This window comes from Antrostomus carolinensis, unplaced genomic scaffold (assembly GCF_000700745.2).
Source record: "Antrostomus carolinensis isolate BGI_N321 unplaced genomic scaffold, ASM70074v2 scaffold20289, whole genome shotgun sequence".
Taxonomy (NCBI): Eukaryota; Metazoa; Chordata; class Aves; order Caprimulgiformes; family Caprimulgidae; genus Antrostomus; species Antrostomus carolinensis.
The window spans coordinates 14,160-22,952 of NW_010339474.1; positions in this window are offsets into that span (position 1 = coordinate 14,160).

Genomic DNA, 8,793 nt, shown 5'->3' on the forward strand with positions numbered 1-8,793 from the left:
TGACAACAATGAATTACCATACAGTTGATATGGGCCAGATGCATTGAAAGACATTATGAAAATACACGGGGTAATGATAAAACAAAATTATTTTATTATTATTATTATTAACACTGGGGTTGTATTTGCCTCAAATGGTGCTCTGTGATATTTGGCACCAGTTGCACTGAACATCACATCAGTAGGCCTGTAAGCAGTTCAGCTGTGTTCATAGGGAACAACATCTGGGTTCATCAGCTTTGTCCCATGACTTTTTCAGGAGGCAAGACTAGCTATTTTAGGCTCAGCATCATGTGAGTATAGTTATGTTTCTCCTAGACCAAAGCCTGTAGGGCTGAAGGTGCTATATATGAAGCCCTGCTTTGGTTTCTGTCAGCTTGGTGATCTCTGCGCCTCTGTGCTGTGTACACATGCCCAGAACTTCCTGGAGGATGTGGGCCAGATGAACCTTTTTTTGTGGGCACCTGCCAGCTAGCCTCTTTGAGTACTACTTTGGGAAACTGTTGTATGCATTTCCACCCCAGCTGGGACACCTGACAGGCTTAAAAGGAGTGCGGTGGAACCAGACTTATCTGTGAGATGGTGTTTTCTAAGCACAATAGAAAGTCAGCAGATCGTTCCTTGTAAAGTACTTCATACAGTGATGCATCTAAACCTGAAGTCTGTAATCTAAGGTGTGTGATTACTGAGAAAGTCAGTCAGTTAAGGTAAGAGACATAGTTCTATTGCTCATGGGGAGTACAGACTAAGGGAGCACAGAAGAATCTTAGGTCTCCAGTATAAAGAAAAAGCAAGCAGCTCTGCAAGGTCAAAGTACAGCAAGTAATCCACAAAGGATGCTTGTTAGCAGGCTGGAGACATACCTAGGTTGGAAGCTGAACATGGTACTAACATACTAGCTGCCTATCTATCGGAACTACTAAAAATCACTTTCATTATATCTCTCATTTAATATGCCTGCCAATTGCCACGTCAGCCAGAAATTCCTCTGAGTTATTTGGAGTCTGAATTTTGATTTTGTTAATTGAACCAAGCAGTGCAAGTTTATGCCAGGAGATTAATTTAGCTGGTTGTGTGCCACCAAAGCAGATCCTTACTTAAGTCTTTACAGCTCTTAAGCAAGGTGCAACATAGTGGTTTACATGCACAGTTCAGGCAGAATTAACATAGCAAAACCCGTGATCTAGAAACCTCACACAACCCAACTAGGCACCCAGGATGCCATTGCTTTCTGGCGGAAGCACATTTAGACTTACCTCCAGCTTTGCTAGTGCACATGCCTAGAGGCAATTTGGGGATGTGCAGACTCATTACCCCAGTATTTAAGGGCCTGGAGAAGTCCAAGATGTGCTGTGGCCACACGCTGTCTGTACTGCTTGCACGTCAGACCTTGTACAGCTCTGGGATGGTAGCACCCAGGGAAGTCAGGACTCCCCTTTTCCAGCTGAATGTTTTGGCCACTTTCCTCCTGGTTCCATGATCCCTCCAGTCCCAGATCCATACTGAGGTCAAGCTCCAAGAAGGGTGGTGATGGGCTTGTCACCTAGAAGAGCCTTTGGCCTAATAAGTAGCACATGTTCCTTGAGACTGAATCTATGAATGTGAACCCCATGCTGGAGCTTCTGGGCTTCCCATTTTCTTATGCTGGTGTTTTAACCACCAGGATGTCAGCAAAACAGTGGGCTTGACTGTGTCCTTCGGTTTTCTTTTCAGAGAGGTGTGCCTCCCTTTCCTCACCTAAATGCCCAAGAGGGCACATGGGTGGGACTCAGGCTGAGTCTCCGCCTTTCCCAGTGGAGTCAGCACCGCAAAACCCCTAAGTTCTCTTTGACATTTTCCTTTGGCAGGCATAGGGTTTGACTCCCAGAGTAGACTCTGGGTGTTGAGAAGCTGGCCATTGGGTACTGGCTTCTCCCCATCCTCAGTACAGGGAGCTTTGGCACCCAACGCAGCACTGTGACATCCATTTTGGGAACTGGGTGCTTAACTCTGCATCCAGCTGTGCAGCTCATCCCTGTACCCAAGTCTTTTAGAGACCAGTTTAGATCTTAATGTCATTACATTTATTAAGTTTAATGTTATCCCACCAGATTAACTGAAGCCAGCTGCTTCTCTCTAGTGAGGACTGGCAAACGTTATTTCAGAGGAGACAGGAACATTTGTCCTATCTTTTAGTTTTTCAGAGAAAGCAAGTTTGCCTGGAAAATATACTCAGTTTTGTTGTTAATGCCAAGATGGTCTAAAAAGACAGAAGATAATTCTCATCTAATCTAATCTATTTAGAGTATTTCTGGAGAGCCCATTACTGGTGTCTGAGTGACAAATGAAGGTCTGGATTGCACCTGCCAGGTAGGTGCCTGGGGAAAAGGCATGTGCAACACATAAAGGTAAAGGCATGTGTGTCTTCATGCTCTCACACAGGAACTATCCTCTATTCAGCATTTTCTGGTGAGACATACAATAATTCCCAGTATACAGCAGGTCGGATTTCTAAAAGAATATCAGTAACTATGGGCCTGTGTATATGTGAGCAAGCAAAATACATGAGGATGTAAACTGAGTAGCTTACTTTACAATCTGCAGGGTGCTGGCATTGGTATGTGGAAAATTACACACATATGTGCGGTTATTTAACTGGATTTGCTTGTATCAATTTAAAACATAGCTAATGTAACGCCAGTACCAAATTCTAGGCATTTCTTATAAGAATGAGAAATACCACTGTATGGTAGAACAGTGAAAATTAGTGTCTTATCCAAATTTTGCAGATAGCCTTTATCTGTAATTGGCAACTCCTGTTATACTCCTCAACCTGGTGCAGACATGAGCATGATGCACAGATTTCGGCATTAGCAGTAGCAGATGATTTCCTTCCAGAAAGAAGATGGGGACAAATAAACGTCCTGTTCTGTTCCTGTTGGCAAGAACATCTCTATCTGTTCCTGCTGCAGTCACTCCTTCCTCAAAGCCACTCACCCCAAACAACACTGAGCAAACAGTATGAGATTTCACACCTAAGGCTTCATACAGGGGGGTTGGAACTAGATGATCTTTAAGGTCCCTTTGAATCCATACCGTTCTGTCCTATGAATCATAGAATCAATTCTGTGATTCTATGATCTGTTCCTGTGCCACTACCTCTGGGATGCTGCAACAAAATCTCTAGCTGGTCCACCTTTCTGCTCCCTCTGTCAGTCTTTTGCGTATGCTCCTTTGACCACAGAGAGCTAGGATCAAATTTAGGACCATGTTGTGGAGATCAGGTGTGACCGTAGGGGAAAAGGAGGACACGGTGTATAGGATTCCCTGTGTGTGACAGAGAGTGGGAATGTGATAGTGGGAAATGAGGGTTGCTTAAGGCCAGGCCACCACATAACAGCCTCGGAGAGGCTGGCAACCTGCCCTCCTTAAGGGAGATGCTGACAGCTCTGCACAGCAGATGAGCTCAGCTCCTGTCCTGCTGCCCCTGACCGTGCAGGAATGGCATGGTTACAGAAAGGGGTTTCTTCAGGGGAAGGAGAAAGAAAAAAGTCTCCCCGCGGCCTTCAGGGTCCTGGCAAGTATCACTCATCTGACAGAGAAAACAGGGGAGTGAAAGGGGCTTCAGATTTTAGATGTCATCTCTATTCTCCTCAGGCTCAAGAGCAGGAGGAGAGGAAGGCTGCCTGCAGAAGGTTAGTCACCCCTCATGTCGCTCACCATGGCCCCGGCAAAAACGAGAGTTTCACGAGGGTGGCTGGAGCTCAGTGCAGAATCTTACCCGTTGCTGCTGTGCTGCAGTGTGCCTCTCACCTCCCACCCCCAATATTCAGTATTTTCTCAGTGAGGAGCAGCTGGGGAGCTGGGCAGCAGCAGAGCTTCGTCCTGGAGCTTTGTGCTGTCAGAGGGCTTCTTAGTGCAGCAGCCTTTTTTTTTTGCCGGTTGTGTCTGATCTCTCTGAGTACAAAGCAAAACAGGGAATCTGGCTGTTAGCATGTATCCTCCCTAGACCCCAGCCTGCATTCACGGACGCCGGTTATTTCTGGAACTGGGTACAGTGCAACACGTATACATTAGCAAAATCAAGTCCTTATGCTGTTCAGGAAAATTTGGCTCTGAACTGTTATAGCTAAAAAAGCTATCTGTCTGAGCTACTCAGAATACTGCACAGTTTTTGCTAGCTGAATAAAACCAATAGCATTTCTATGAACTGAAAGCTTTTGACAACAGTCTTTGAATTATGAGTGGCAGGAACCATTCTCTTCATTTTTAACTTCTAACCCATGATGTATAACGTAGCCCTCATTTGAGGATAAGAGGTTAGTATCTTATTGACTTGGCTTTAAATTGCATTTCATTGTGCTAAAGAGTATCTGTCTTTTTTTCTTTTTTTTTTTTTTTCTGTGGAGCAAGATATACTGTAATGTATTAAATATTTGACTTCACGTAAGGCTAGACTTTGGAAAACATTTGGCTACAAAGTTAAGATGGTATTTAGTGACAACATCCCAGAAAATTATGATTTTACAATTACCTTATTGGTAGTTTGATTTTAATGTAGTTTTGCTGATAGCTACCTTTGTACTTAAGGATTGTAAATTAATTAGACATACTGCTTGATCTACTCAGGAGGCAGGAGAAGAGCTGAGCTAATAGCTAGGGGAGTGCTGTACCAATTTGAGACTGAAGCTAAAATGACATGATAGAGGGAGAGGTTAGTCCTCTCCCAAGGTTGTCACTCCTGGTCACATTTTAATGTGAATTTATTGAACTGAAAGAGGTTAAAGAGGTAATTCTGCACAAGAAGAGAGAAATTTCTAACATAAAATGGAACTCATCAATAGTCCTGGTGTCTATGGGGAGTTGTCAGATTCCATAATATTAACCATGTAATTAACAGGATATATAAAGTGATATGCTTTCAAATAATTTATATTTCAGATGCCTTTCAATGTGCTAATAATTCCTCTCTGTTTTTCCTCCAATCTTTTGGAATCGCTGCATTCCTTTTTTTTTCCTCTGTATAAAAACCGTTCACATCTATCAGAGAGTTCTAACTAGTGCTCGTTCCCAAGGGTGACTTAATGGACAAAGTATGGATAAATCCACATGACAAATCCACTTTACAATATGGCACAGCTGGCATTCTCTGCTCAAGTTCAGCTCACAAATAAACTTGTACGGAAGCTGCATCAATGCAGAGTACAGGTCAATGCACATTGCTTCATTGTGTCCTGGAAATGACCTCTCATATGGATGGTGATGATGCACCAACTTTTGCATCTCCCTTTCAGATGAGTCGAGGTGCAAGGGGTCACTTGCAGAGCACTTTGCAAGGGAGTGTGTGCTTGTTGCTGGCATTTTTACTGCTTTTCAGAATCTAATTCTTCCATCATTAGTGACTGGACTTTGAATACTTACAGGGTCTAACTGACAATTGTTAGAACTCAATTTTATAACTATTTATTACTATTTCCCTTAGTGTTTGGTTTTGTTTTTTTTTTTTTTTATTGGTCATCTAGGGAAAAAACACTTCCCTGAGCAATAGAATTACCAAAACTAGACCATAGTTTTGTGTCTTGTAACCCAGCAGCCCCAATGCATAAACTCTTTGCCAGTGGTGGCATCTCCCTTGCTCTCCTCTTTGTTGACCTGGGGAGAAAGCACCAGCAGCTGGAGCAGTTTCAGAGCTGTCCCTGAACTGAACGGTGCTCGCATGCTGATGGACGGCTGGCTGTCATCAGCTGGCACAGATAAAGGACCAAATTATTAGCACTGCATAAACAGCTGCTGATTTTCAGTAGGACTTCTTTGAAACCTCTGTCAGATTTGGTTGAAATCGATTAGCAAGTTCAAAGTAACAGCCAGGGAAGAGGGAGTAGATGACAGGGAGACACCACGGTCTGACGCTTTGCTTCCCAAGGAAGCCCTGCTGCCATCTGTGCAACAGACCTGGGTTAAAAAGAAATAAATAAAAAAAGAATCTTTCTTGTTTCAAAACCGTATTTACTTGGTAGGTGGAAAAAAAAGTGCAGGTTGAGTATCTGGTGTGGAGCCCAAAACATATACTTGCAGGAAATTTCCTGCTGGAGTAAATAAGGTCTTTCAGGAAAGGTGGTGGGTGAGGTCACTGCAGTTTGTGAAAGGCAGTCGCTGTGGGTGCACTGGACCTGGTGCAGCATCTCACACCAGAAGAATTCTGACCTCTGGTATTTCCAGCTAAAATGATATGAAACTACAAAAGGTTGAAGGGGAAAGGAAGGTGAAGCCTGGACCTCAGTTTGAGACAGGTCCACTTTCCCAATGCATGTTCAGCAGCGTGATGAGGGCCAAGACAAAATCTACGCCCGCAAACCTCTCATGTCTGAATGTAACATCCTGGATTTACAGGCTGAATTCGCTGCTGGATAGTCTAATGATTACGTTTTGCTGTGATTGAAGAGGAAAATGCCTGGTCTAGTTGTAGGATGGTGGCCTAAATGTGGACCCATGTATGAACATGGATCTGCTTAGTGGTATCAGAAGGGTTTCAAGCTAGTTGGCCCTACTATGTATAAGTAGCATATGGGAAAAAATACTGTTTCCATGCTCACTTCCCATAGTAGAAACATTCTTTTATATCCTTAATACTTATAACTGATAAACATAATGTAATTGTATTTTAGACATATTCTAATAACTGAGTGTATTTCTATCAAACGTTGTCAAAGAGCAATATTCTATAGTAATATTTACAGCTTATCAGAAATTGGAGTGTTTTCGCCTCTTATGCCTTGGCCATACTATTGTGAAAATTCACTTATACAACCGCATACAGCAACTGAACAATCAAACATTTCCAGTCACCTTTCAAGTTCATTTTATAATAATTTAAAACTGCCTGTTACAACCAATAACTTTGGTGCTGGAAACCAGTACAGCAGTTTTAAAGTCCTGGCATATAACTTCTCATAGGAAGCAGTGGTTTTATCACAGCCATGAACCCGCAAGTGACCTGGGGGCATAAAATTACTGCTCAAAATAAAAAAAAAGATCTGTCTCCAGAAAACGCTCAGATATCTACTTATAACAATTACAACAATGATGATTTCACATCTGTTAGGCAGACAGTTTTAATCTGTAAAAGGTTAAGTATTTGACAAGTTACTTGTTCTTACATACAGATTAGCAGCTTGAAGGTTTAACCTTTAAATGTACTTAAGCAACTACTCTTTAAAATTTATTGTGTAAAACCACCCAAATAAAAATGGTCTCATCACTTGTAACTAAAGAATACAGAAGGTCCAGGATATTTTTCCCTCCCTTCTTACTGAATTGCTCAGCTGGCTTTGCTTCTTCCTTTGTGCCTGAAAATATTTACAAGCACGCTGCTTTAATTTCGGCAGGCACCGCTTCGTAATTAGAGGATAAAAGGAGGATTCTGTGATTAGATGTGTGGAATCAGTTATTTTCACTCAATAAAGGAGTTTGCTTAAGAAAATGATTATTTGTGCACATTGAAGTGCCCTAAAAACCTGGACAGGGGGAGAGGGAAAGAAAAGGGATGAATCTTCATGTGGCCTTTACGCTTCCCCAGGAGTGGAGGCAGGGGAATTATTTATGTAGTAGTAGAAAGATCTCCAGATTTCTATAGGCTTTTATTAATATTTCCTAAGTATCATAAAACATGGGATGTTTTAAACCTCTCACATGGATATGAATTAAATTAAAAACTATCATGTGGAACTCGGATTTATTTTATTTTATTTTATTTTTTTCTTTTCAGACTGGCATTTACACAGCTGCAGCATGTCAGCGGGAAGGGCTTTCTCATTCACAGAAACACAGTTGCCCAGCCCTCACTTTTTCCTTGAATAGGTATATCAGACTATCTCCGTCTTCCTTTCACACTTCTCACGCTTCTCACAGTCGTGAACTTCTTGTTCTCCTAAAATAGTCAGAATTTGTATCCAAATGGCCTTGGTGGCATTGCAGGGACAGTTTTTCTGGAAATGAACCACCTTCCTGAACAAGTTTTGCAACATATTGGGCACAAATATGCAATTGTTTCTTATATCAGGCAAATAAATGCTCTATATATTTTGTGGGGATGAGGAAGGAGTGCATCGCTCTCCCCTTTTTTCCCACATGGCATGACATGATTTGGAGCACAGGGAAAGCAGGTTACCTCGGTGGTGGGTGTGCGCAAGGCCTCACGCTTACTGCAGGGAGGACACTTGCAGTGTGTGTTGGATGAGTGCTCTATATAGGAAGAAGTCGTGGTGGGCACACAGCTCATGGAGTGGAAGCAAGCCCTAGCACATGCATTGGGCAACAGCTATGTTGCTCTACAGATCTGCTCCTCTCCTATCCTGCTACCTGCACGCTCTTGTAGACCTCCTTTTGGTCATCTGCCCTTGTGGAGACCAGCCCATGCCTGTGCAAAACCATCCATGAGGATACCAGCTGGAGGAACCGGAGGAAGCTTTTTTAAAATTCTTGCAGTGGCATTAACCATTGTGTTTTTATGCCCCACTTACCTTGCGTCACTGTAAATGGGACTGCGGTAGGTCTGCCAGCCCCATAATACTGTAGAGCATTTCAAACCCATTAAAGTCTAATGGATATATAGTGACTGCAAGTGTGCTGTGTGCCAATTAGAATATTTAAACTGGGCAATAAAAGGAGTTAATAAAATCACCTTAGAACTTGAAAATATGATCGAAGGTAATGTACTGTTTTTTCTTGAGATGTTTGAACATTAAGGTAGTTTTTAAAACAAAATTGATCTGTCATTTCTTAAAAGGCCAAGGAACATACAGAAATACGTCTTCT